Consider the following 12,323-nt stretch of genomic DNA (forward strand, 5'->3'; position numbering starts at 1 on the left):
CGGGACTGATCTCAGCCGAGCCAGGGCTGGATTCAGGAGTGCAGCACTAACCATTGCATCTGCTGGTGCTGTGGAGGGGCTGAAGGGCAGATGCCAAGGATGTTGTGGCCATCTGACAACACATCAAACTCAGCTGGGGCCTTGGTGGGCAGGCAGGGCAGTGGAGCCAGTTGTCCCTAGAAAAGGACTGTTGGGATCTCCTGCTTTGAGCCAGGATGCTGCCCAAGGCCACTCTGTGAGGTTGAGAGCCCTCAATTATTAGGTGAGTATTTACACATTCTGTGTTACCCTTCTAAAATCTTGAGAATTCTGAAGTTACTCAGGTAGTACAAATTCCACTTGACATCACACATCTCTATGCAAATATTGACAGAGCTTTAATTAGTTTGATTTGCTTATCTGCTTTATAAAACAAATCTCATCAAATTATCTGTGGATTTTACAAGCCTCTTTGGCAACAATACAGCCAACATCACCCAAACAGCTGCACAGAAAGTGCACCAGTCAGTGTCCTGCCCATGCACCTGATTAAGCACCCTAAGAGTGACAGACATCCATGTCCCCCGCATCAGCCACCAGCAAGGCTCAGTGTGTATCCCCAGGAGGCACAGACTGCATCTGTAATCCCAGACTGGTAGATGGGCATTAGAAGCCACACAGGCTGTCATATCCTTATCCCTCTATTTTCCCACATTTATGGCTCCCCCAAACCACTTTGATCCCTCCTTCTCCCCACTTTTGGTTCCTCCCCTGAACATCCCATAAGTCACAATCCCAAAATGCTCTTCCTTTCCATCCTATAGCACGACATACTTGCTGCTAGCAAGGGACCAGATGTGACCTGCATAGTGGCCCCATTCACCCTTCTGGATGGGAGCTACCTCTGAGCCCTGGGAGCAGCTGGGACAGGGAATCCCTAGCACAAGGGAGGTTCCCAGGGCTACTCCAGCTCCCCCTGCTCCTCTTCATTCAAGGAGGTGAGGTTTTAATCACAAAACCTACTGCTGTCTCATGGGGGAAGGAGGGCTCCCTGCAGCCCTGGCTGACCTCAACACCCCTCAAAAACATCCCACATCCTGCCCTGTCCCTTCCAGAGTGTCCCTGGCAACCTTAGGGGACCTACAGCCCCCAGGCCACTGACCTGAGGTGCCACAGGGAACAGCCCCCACCCCAAGGTGCTGCACCACAGCCAAGTCCCAGCTCAGTGCAGCCCCCAGCAGCATCTCCAGCTCTGCAGAGCCTGGAGGGAACAAGGCTGAGGTTATGAGAGGGGTTGGACATGGGGTGAGGGGTGACAGGGGCCAGGGATGTGGCTTTAAGAAGGGATGTCAGGGTTGTAGCCGGACCTCAGGCATGGGATGCAGCTCTGGGTTGTCAGGCGGGACTCACTCTTGAGCACTGATATTCTAGAATATCAACCTTCTTCCTTGGGTGCCACTTACCTCCAGGGCTTGATCCCATGGGACTGTATCTCCAGATACAGATCTCTACAGAGGCCAAAGTCTGCTCTCCCGATGCCCAGCCCCATAACTTGTGCCTGGCTACCCCCCCTCAGGCCTCTGAACTCCACCACCTTTTACTGAGGGAAGCAGCTGCACTTTGTTACCTGATCAGAGTAGGAGAAATCCAGACCCTGCAAATCTCATTTTAGCACCTGTTGAAGCAGGCCTGTGAGAGGTAGATCTTGAGATTCTTGAGGAATCACCATCTAAATCCCACAGAATGGAGGCACTTTCTCCTAATCAGGGACATGGAATTCATTAACAGCCCCTGAGCTCCTAGAGCCATTAGGAGGCACCCTACTGCCTGGAGACCCTCTGGAACCATGCATGGTAACACTTGAGCTCTAAGAAACCCACTTACCCATTTTAGGTACTTGTATGTCTCTTGCCCTAAGTGATGGAGCTGTTCCCTCCCTTATCTGGAACAATCTCCTCATTTGACCAGGCTCCTGAGGCAAAGGGGGCTGTAATGCTTTGTAAAAGAATAATCACATCAAGCACCACTGGGAGGACTGAACATGGGATTATGTTTTGGGAGAGATCAATCCGGTTTCAGATATAGGTGCCAGAACGCTGTAAACAGGCACATGGGGAAACAGGGCAAGCCAAATGCAAGAGCACCTCCTAGCAGTCTGCGTGGCCAAAGGAATTTTTGGAAATAAAAACCAACAGCTCTGTTTCCTGTATTACAAATTATGTTTGCAGGTTAATACATACAACACAAGCAGCTTTAACAAGCACAGTTTATATACATTGTCAAGCACCAAAACCCATCTGTTCCAAGGTCTGATTTAGGTACTGTTGCCTCCCCCAGTGTTCTTCCCAGAGGTTCCTGCCTTCTGCATACGGCTCACACTCGGCTGTCGGGGCATCCTCTGGGCAGATCCTTCCCGGCTGCTTCTTTCGGCCAGAATCTGTGTCCCACTGACAGCAGAGCTGGTTTTATTTCTCCCTGAATAAATAAATATATCCATTAATTTTCACATCCCAACCCAAGCATCACTGCACAGCAGATAGCCACAAGCGTTCCTCAGGAAGCATGCAGGAGGCAAAACTCCATTAGATCTCACAAACATCTTCAGCATCCAGTGCAGAAAGCAAATTGGTGAATTCAGCCCAACAGGTATTGGTGCTGCAAAACCCAAAGTTGCAGTGGAAGCATTTTTAATTTTCATGAGGTTTAATCTACAAAGTAACCAGCCACTTTGTTCCACTCACTCCGCACAGGAACAGCAGCATAGCAAACAGCACTGCTGGAACACCAAGAGCTTCCAACACCTTGAGCTGGGATAAGTGAAAGGATGTGCCAGTGTCCACCAGCATCTGAGGCTGCTGCCACATCATCAGATCACAAACACTTCTCTGCATATCACTTCTGTCACTCAATGAGCAGATTTGGATTTCTTATAATTTTCTGGTGTTTTCAAGACATTTTCTGGTGTTTTTCTACACAGGACTTCCAGTGTTCTTACTGAGTTCAGGAGGTGAGAGTTCCCCTCCTGGGGGCACAACTGATGGGCTCTGAGAGGCAGAGCAGGAGCAGGGAGCAGCAGTGGGTACAATGGCAGAAGCTGAGGGAGGCAAGGGGCAACAGGATCCTGTCAGAGCAGAGAGTGACAGACTCGGTATTGCTGACACAAATGTCAGGAGGGGATGAGGGACACTGACTTTTCCTGCCACTCCCTCAAGTGAGAAGTAGGACTCACTTTAGGAAAGAGAATAAAAAGAAAGTGATGCACAGCTTTTACTAAAGACGCCAACCTCCATGAAGCACCATAAAAATGAATAATAGCAAGGAGAAAACAAAACAGGAATACAGTGGGCTGTAGTTACATGCATGCAATTAAAATGAAGAGTGACATTTTGGCAACCATTATCAGAGCAACTTCCACAATACCAACAGCTGCTCTACACTCTAGAGTCTCCATGGACATGGTTTGGAAATCTTTTCTCTTGGATCATCTGTGCTACGGACAGAGGACTGTTACTTATCAGACCATCCTGTCTCCTTGGAGCAGCTGTCTGGGAACAGGACTCACATCAATACCACCAGTTAACACCCTGCTGCACCACAAAGACAATCTGAGAACTTCCAAGTAAGAGCAGGTGGCCACTATTCATCTGTTAAAATTTGGGTGGCACAAAAATCCATTCACTTATCCCAGCCAAGTCAGGTGCTCTTGGAAAACTCTCTTCTTGTCAAGCACGGCAACAACGTGCCAGCAGTCACCATCCCATGCCAGCCAACCAGCCTTGGCAGCTGTGTAGTAGCTCAGGCACTTTAAGCAGCTTCACTAAAGCAAGTGCTGTCCATGAAAACAAACACACTGCGCAAAGGCAATACGTGATCTCACAGTATTTGAGAGAAAAAGTGGCAAGAATAAAAGCATTATTCACCATGATGCTTTTAGCAATCCCAGACATGTCCCCAGGTGAATGTCCTCCCCCTTCTCACAAGCATCTGTCCGCTGAGAGGGCAGGTCCTCAACCCAGGTATGTATACACACACACCGGTACCCTTAAGCACCACTGGACTCAGGCCCTCAATGTTCTGAAAACAACTTGGGGAGAAAGAATCATTTGACTGAAGAGAAGCTGCACTCAAAGCATGTGCTGTCCATCCCCCTAGCCTTGAAATCACAGTAAAACAAACCAGTGAAACTGCATAAATACCCAGTGTATTTTTGGAAGCAGTCTGTGCAGACCAGACAAGGACAGCTCCTGAAGTGTGCAGGGACAGGTATACAGTTTGTGCTTCCCTCAGTTACACTATCAGAGATAACAGATACAATTACCACAAAGCACAAAAGCAGCTCAAGGACCATAAACTCTCTGTAATTCAAGTAGTACAGACGAACAAAAAGGATTTCACTGATATTTTCCTTGGTGACTGCCGTGGTTTGACACTGGCCAAATGCCAGGCACCCCCAAAAGCCATTCACTCACCCTCCCTTGTTACAGCTGGGCAGAGGAAAGAAAATTTAACAAAGGGTTCATGAGTTAAGGACTGGGAGAAAACACTCCCAAGGGCAAAATGGGCTCATCTTAGAGGTACAAAGTGAGTTTATTACTAAGAAAATCAGAGAAGGATAATGAGAGGTAAAATAAGTCCTTAAAAACATCTTTTCTTCCCCCAACCCCTCCCTCCTTCCCATGAACAGCAGAGGGAGGCAGGGTGTGGGGGTTTTGGTCAGTTCATCACCCAAGTTTTTCTTCTGCTTGGCTCAGGAAGAGAAGTCGTTCCCCTGTGAGACCAGTAACAGGTCCTTATCTTGAATATGTCTGGCTGCCAGAGAATAACTGCAGCCCAAATAGCTACGGAAGCAAGAGACAAGCCAAGAGAGAGACTAATCAAATATGTGCCTCCCCAAAGGTGACCCCAGAAGCAGGAGCTGTTTATCTCCTCGAGAGCCAGGCACAGTTTGGGAAGAATGGTATGTGCACACAAGCAGTCTTAAGTACCAGAGGGAGAAAGAAGCACTGCCTTATGTCAAGCAGGAGGCAAGAAAGGAACCCCAACCCCAAATATGCTTTCAGATGTAGAAATTTAAAGCTCTTCTCTTTCAGTCCCCTCTCTACTCAACCTACTGCTTTCCTCAAGGGATCCTTTCCTGCCTCTGAGCAGTAACAAGGACTACAGATTTTTCTCTCACTGGTAAATAAATAAATACATAAATGTCTGTTGGTACATTTACTTGTAGCACAGTCAGGGATACCAGGGCTGCAACACTCTCAAGATATCTCCTGCAGTGCATATTGCCATCAACTCCACAAGTTGTTCTCTTCTACAACACAATTCTTAGGTCTTCAAAGCTGCTGCCACATCTTCAACAGTTAATACCTAACCTGGGCTCTTTCCAGAACCAAAACATCACTCAAGAGCCCAAATCATTCACCTCTCCTGCTCTTTTGATAAATAGTTCCCTTCAAGACTGCTCAGCAGAGCCACAAGAGCTTCTCTCCCATCACTGATCACTCCTCATTTTACTAGTTTTCACCACCACACTTGGGCTATCTCATTTTCTCTCTTTCTCTTGCACATAAGATTACAGAAAGAGAAGATGGGGAAAAGGTCCCTCATTTTTCACAGAGAGCTCTATTGAATCTATAATCATAAGATTTTTTGAGTGTTTCTTTGGTAGGGTGGGGGGAAATAATTAATTATCATTGAGTTATCATTCAAACTCATATCTTATTACTTTGCCACAAAACCACACATGACAAGTCTGGCATTTACAGTATTCCTCTAAATCCCTTTCCTTTCTTGCCTTGCAGAGCATGAAAAAGAGGAGGAAAAAAGCTTGATAATCAGCCAGAAAAGACATACTGAAAAAATTATCCCAGTGCAGCATTTAGCTGAATGTCAGCAGCGAGAAAAGCTCAGAGCCTCAGGTAAACCTGCAAAGCTCCAGTGGGGAAAGTGTGACGGGAGAGAAACCTCCATGGCCACCTATTCTTTTGGGACTAGAGCCACAGCAGGTGACATTTCAGCCTAGACTTTTTGCAAGTTATTATTGGGATAAGGAAGAAGAAATAAAAGAGGTTAGTCTGCTGTTTCTCCTGAAGTAGAAAAGACTCCTTCACCTGTATTTTGAGAGGATCAAAATTTATTACTACTTTCTGGGAGAGGAAAGGTACAGGAACTTTTAACCAAGGCAATTTCAGCCATCCAAAAAAGTACAGTACAGGTGAGAAAATTTTTTATCGGTTCTAAAATAACTGACATAATTATAATTTCTGTACCAGAAGATGACAGAGGTCTATAAATTGAAGCTAGTCAGTTGCCTACAATACAGAAAAATCACTCATTTTAGAATGTGAGCCTGAGGGGGAAGGGAGAGGAACAGCAACAACTTCGCATCAGGAATTCTTTGTGCATAGAACTTGTCCCATGTATTTACCATGTCCATCACTTCACAAAACATGAATAAAGGCCTCTAATTCAGAAGGCCTAAATTCTATTGTTTATGGTAGGAAAAGCTGGAGGGAGCGAGAGTTGCAGGATAAAATCCTGAAGGCAACCGAATTGCTCCTCAGTGAGTGTAGGAAATCCACTCATTGGAATGGTATTGATGGAGTACTGGAAAAAACCTGAGTATGAGCAACAAAGTAAGAAAACCATGATCAGGACTCTATTAGTCCTTTGATTAGTCCTATTTAAGTCACCAATAGGTCATTCTACAGTTTTTCAGAGAAGACATGCAGACCACGAAGTGTCTGGGAATATTTTCAGGTGCAAGGCACACATTGCCACCACTCAGATCCCATGGAGACATTTAATTTACAATTAAAGCATAATAGCCTGTATAACCCACAGGAAAATTCAGTGTATGATGTATAAACCCCAGATTAAATAAATTTACGATAAATCCTTAGCATCTCCATGGGGATTCCCTCTGCAATACCAGAGCTTTACACAGCATTCTCCTTGTCAGCATTATCCCTATCTCCTTAATACAGAAGTCTACACTACAAATCCCACATCAAGTCGAACCCTGAGATAGCTCAAGGCTGAGTGGAAGAGGAATGCAAAGCAGCTAGTGTGGCCAGCCAGCAGCACCCAAGAGTCACCACTGCAAAAGGCTGGTCACAGCTAAAGACAGACAGCACAAGGGGAAAGAAACAAGAAGTGAGAAAAAGGGATGAACAGGGAAGGACACAAAAACCGCAAAGATGGCAAGAACACACATGAAGGACAAATTGGCAACAAGCTGTGTAATACACGGAGGAGTATTTAGGAAACAACTGAACAGCAACACTTACAATTCTGAGACCTTGACTGTACCTAAGTATTTACACAGGAAGAAAGTAGTTAAAAATGCTGGGGCAGAAAAGGACTTGTGATTCTCCACAGCGTGTTTTTCCACACAGACCATAAAAACTCACCCTGGGAACCTTTGACAGAGCCCATGGCTGGTGATGGGCTCCGTGGCTTTTCCAACAGGTACTGGAGTTTGTGACAGTTTCCCTGGGCAGGAGAGCATTCTGACCCCTGCTATGCACAACTCCTTTCGTCCTGTGTCAGTTCCTTGCTGCCTTAAAAGCCACACATCAAGTGACAGGCCTACAAAGGAGACAGGTTTTGAAAAGCAAGCTCAGGTTAACAACACATTCAGAAGAGAAATCAGCTGGGGTAAAACTTCGGGAAGTAATTTTATGTGAAGACACTTTCTGGGGAAGTGGGGAATGTGAAAAAAGAGGTTGGAGTTCAAAGAGTGAGAGAAGCATCAAAGACTATTCATCAGCCTAAAAAAAAGAGCAGGGCATTGACATATGCATGTGTATGGAGGGGTAGAAAACTGCGTGGGAACCAGCAGGGACTTGAGGGTTGGCTGATGGAAACAGAAAGCACAGAAATAGTATGTGAGAAAATGGGACACTTAATTATACACGTTTAGTCTAGGCCAATCTCAACACCACTGTCCTTAACAGAACCCTCCCCCTCACACACACAAAAGGATACCTGGGAATTTCTTTCTCTTTCAAACCAGCACTTTCCCTCCCAAATCAAATGCTGAGGGACCATTTTGAACATAGCTCGCATTAAGTTGCATCCAGCTAAATATGCCAGATGGATGCTCTAAAAACCACACACAGCAATTTGCAGGCAGCTGTCATGGATTCAGTTACCAGCCAACACAGAACGCCATGGCTGTGTTCTCTGGGAAAACACAAAGTCACTCATTTCAGACTCCCTCTGATGCTTCATCAGCACAAAAGCTGAAATAACTATGGGCACCCCTCACTACCAATAGTGCTGATCAGAACTGCTGAGTCAGCCTTATTCAGCTGTTTTAAAAAGCCTCCCTGCACCATGATGTACTGGGAAGCCTAAGCCAGGATCTCATTACTGATACAACTGGTGCAGAACAGGCCTGGGTGATCTTTGGTGAGACCTGGATTCCTTCAGCCACTTGTCTGCCTTCTGACAGGGGAGGGAGTGCAGGGGCTGAGCCGAAAGCCGTGAAGCAGCTTGAGAAGCCTGCGCAGGACAATCACTGTTCTTGATACAAGCACAGAGCTTGGGCTGTAACCACACACACAAGTCCCAGCAATGCAGAAGAGGCATTTTCCCTCGCCAAATGCCTGGTCCTGCATGGAAGCTGCACCATCCTCTTCTTAAATGGAAGGAGCATCTTCCAACGAGATTGCAGAGCCAACAGCAGGTAGCGCTTAAGTTCCCCTTCTCTACAGCAGCTCCTAAAGGGAAAGGAGGCAAGGCAAGGCAAACCAAATGCTCCTGCAGAACAGATCCAGCCCAGAGGACACCCCCAGACACCCTGTTAACACTTACCGAACTCCTGAAGGATGGACTTGGACTGTGCCCAGAACTAGAAAGCTCAGTGAAAGAGAAGTGATTCTTTTTCAAGTTGAAGGATGATAAGTTTAGATCAGGTACTGGGAAGAAATTCTTCTCTCTGAGGGCCATAAGGCCCTGGAACAGACTGCCCAGAGAAGCTGTGGTTGCCCCATCCCTTGAAATATCCAAAGCCAGACTGGATGTGGCTTGGAGCAATCTGGGATAGTGGAAGGTGTCCCTGCCCATGGTAGGGAGTGGAACGAGATGAGCTTTAAGGTCCTTCCAACACAAACCATTCTCTGATTCTGTGATCCTTACAAGGAAGACTGGACAAAACATGTCCTTCATATTAACAAGATCTTACCAGCACTTCTTATACTCACAGAAATGAAAACACAGGACTAAAGTTGTGATAAGCCCCTGCTGAGCTTACATTCTGCCTAAACCATTTTCTGAGCATTAGCTTTTCAATGGTAATTTTATTCACAACGGAATTAGCTCATGTCAGTGAATGCTGAGTGACAGCAAAGTCACCTGGGCTGGCAGAAACTAAAAAGAGAAGCTTTATTCAAAGTGAGTTAGGGCTCCAATTTAACACAGGCTTACAGAAAACAAAAAACCTGACACAGCTGGGAAGACCAAGTCTTCTGACAAGGTATAGAAGTGCTGTCCATCGGAATTTGGTCAAGGATGAAAGTGAAAAGAAAGAGGAGGCCCAGCTGCCTCTTCAGCACCATTACTGAGCAACAGCTTGCAAAGAGGGCAAATCCAAGATTAGCATTTAATGTTTGACCATATCTGCAGCAAAACTGTAGCTTGATGGGCACAATCTTCCTGCTTCAGCAGTTCCAGTGCATTAACTTGCACTGAGAACGTATTTTAGCCATGGAAAATAAGGCAGCAACAGGCCAAACTGGCCACTGAAAGCCAAACTAATATTGAAAATATTTGCCAAAAGCACCCCCATCTTTCCCTGATCTTCACTACACTTCGCCTTTGGTTCCAAGGGCTTGTCCCAGAGCACTCCAGGATACCAATGTTGCCTTTCCCTGGTCTTAAAATTAAGAGCCAGACATGTTTAAGGGAAAAAGGGGTTTTTACCTCAGTATTTATTTAAGGATCCTCAAGGTGCACCACTTCATCCAGATGGAATGTGCCGAAATGCACACACGATAGATCACATATACAATTTATAGGCCTTGCAAATTAGCATATCCATCATTCTCCAGTGAGAGGCTCGAATGAAGCCCCCATCCTGAGGAATCCCCCCATGGATGGGCCTATCTTAGTTTACAGGATGTTCTAGGGAAGGCCTTGGTGTCTCAGGATAGCATAGGGCTTTCTGGCCTCCAACTGCAAGGCCTCCAGGATGTTTGGTCTCCTGGCTTAACAGAATATTGGGTCTAAGCTAAGTTATCAGACTTCAGGAATTACAAATATGCATGCTAAAAGCACTGGGGATGCCCAAAAGCTATATAAAAGGGTATATAAAAGGTATATATAAAAAAAGACAAAAAATCATCATAGCATCACCAACACATCAATTTTAAAGGGATACTAGGGAGAGAAAAGCCTGGCTCGACACAGTAGGACTGAAATCTGACTCAGACCAGGAGATGCTCTGCTAAAGATACAGAATGAGCACCAAATTAAGCTCTCAAGATAACTCCTGCAAAGTCAGCCTCTCTAAGGTGCCTGAAGCAGGCTGGTAGGAGGCAACAGTTAAGGGCATACCAACTCTACCTTAGGGCTTCTGGCTTTCATCTTGAGAAATTTAATGTTGATTAAAAAACAAGTGGCTATTGGCCTGTTTCAAACCTGAGCCAGCCTACTACTAGCTAAAATTAGCTCATAGCAGTAGCCCAGTCCAAGAAAAAAAGCCTCATTTGTCCAGAAAGTACCACTCAAAGAGCATACATGAGAGAAAAAAAAAGCTGCTCCACATTACAGATGGGAACAAAAACCACTGCAACATTTCTTCACAGTTTGAGCAGCCTGTAACAGCTGGAGCACCAACAGAGGAGAGGAGAAAGCAAAATTTAACAGCATCTTTTGTTCAAAATCTCTGCTCTTTTGGGATGTTTCCTCTTAATGTGGTACCAGAATAGCACACTGCTTCACACTTCAAAAAATCAAAGTGCTGCACCTCTCCCATTTTGTTCAGAAAAAAAGACAGGTGTCTTCCCTTGCCCCTGTGCATATTCGGAGTCATTTCACAGTCACATGTGAGGCTGTTCTCTTCACCACAACAACCTTCTCGGCAGGGAATTCTTAACCAAGAGCATCTCCTGAGAAAGGGAAACCTGTTCATGGTGAGTCCAGGGACTCCTGGACACTTTACCCACACACTCTATTTGGGCTTCAGCAAACTTCCTAAGTTCCCCTCAGCTGCTAAAGGAGGGGATTCTCATTGAGCTCTGCCGTTGTGAAGGTACCAGATTGTGGCATAATTCCTTTTTCCCAAAACTGACTACTTTTCAAATGAATCCCCCTCTCATCTTCACTTTCTACAGGACTTGCAAGCACAGTCAAGAGAATAAACACGCCCAACCACCAATGCAGCCTCAGCAGTGAGACCAGACTAAGTGCTACTATGCTACTATGCAGGGAAACCTCACTCTTCTCCCTCCTATTCCCACCAAGTTTTTCTTTCTTGCCCCATTCTCCGTGTTCCCAGCATAGTCCTTCCTGGCAGTTACTTTTGCAACTTTTGCCTCAAAATTCAGCATAGATCAACACAGACTCAACACCTACAACAGTGTTTTCACCCTGAAACAGAGAGAAGGAGAGAGAAGAAGACATGACAACACAATTTCACTTGATCTCATCCACTTTCAGGCTCTTGCTGGGACCATTGCCCCTTTCTGACACATTTTTGAGCACAAGAGAAATGAACTTTTCCACTGTGAATTCAGGCTTAGTGACAGCAGACTTACTCTAGTTACTTGTTTTTAAACGTTTTGGAAGTAATCCACAGAGTTGGTGAGCTACCAGCCACAAGTCACTTCAGGGAGTAAATAGAAGTTTTATTAGAACTGGCTAGGAAAAAAATAAAATTACATATATATATATATATGTATATATGGCACAAGTTCAGAGCTATTGTTGTTACCATTCATGGAGATTAGAGCAGTAAGGAGAGATAAATGAATTCAAAAGCAGTAACTATTTTAGCTGACAGTCCCCCATAGCCTTCCACTTCATCTTCCCACACAAATACCACCTCTAGAGGATGGAAACCGCTGGATGGGTGTTAGAAGCCACCACACACGTGAGGACAGAGTAAAGCAAGCATCACAGCTCTCTCCTTTTCCGGGGATTCCTCATGGCCCGGAAACTTTAACTTTTTTTGAGTTATATACAAACAAAGCAGTACTGTATAATATTGTAGAATAAAGGAGTTTTTTTGTTAAGAGCTTGGCGAGAAGAGCCAGGAGGCTACAAAACGCAGCACAAGTACTACAGCAACCTGCCCCCGGCTCTCTCGCTGCCTAGAAACGATGAACATTAAGACAAACGGG

The sequence above is a fragment of the Corvus brachyrhynchos genome, unplaced genomic scaffold (assembly GCF_000691975.1).
Source record: "Corvus brachyrhynchos isolate BGI_N302 unplaced genomic scaffold, ASM69197v1 scaffold164, whole genome shotgun sequence".
NCBI lineage: Eukaryota > Metazoa > Chordata > Aves > Passeriformes > Corvidae > Corvus > Corvus brachyrhynchos.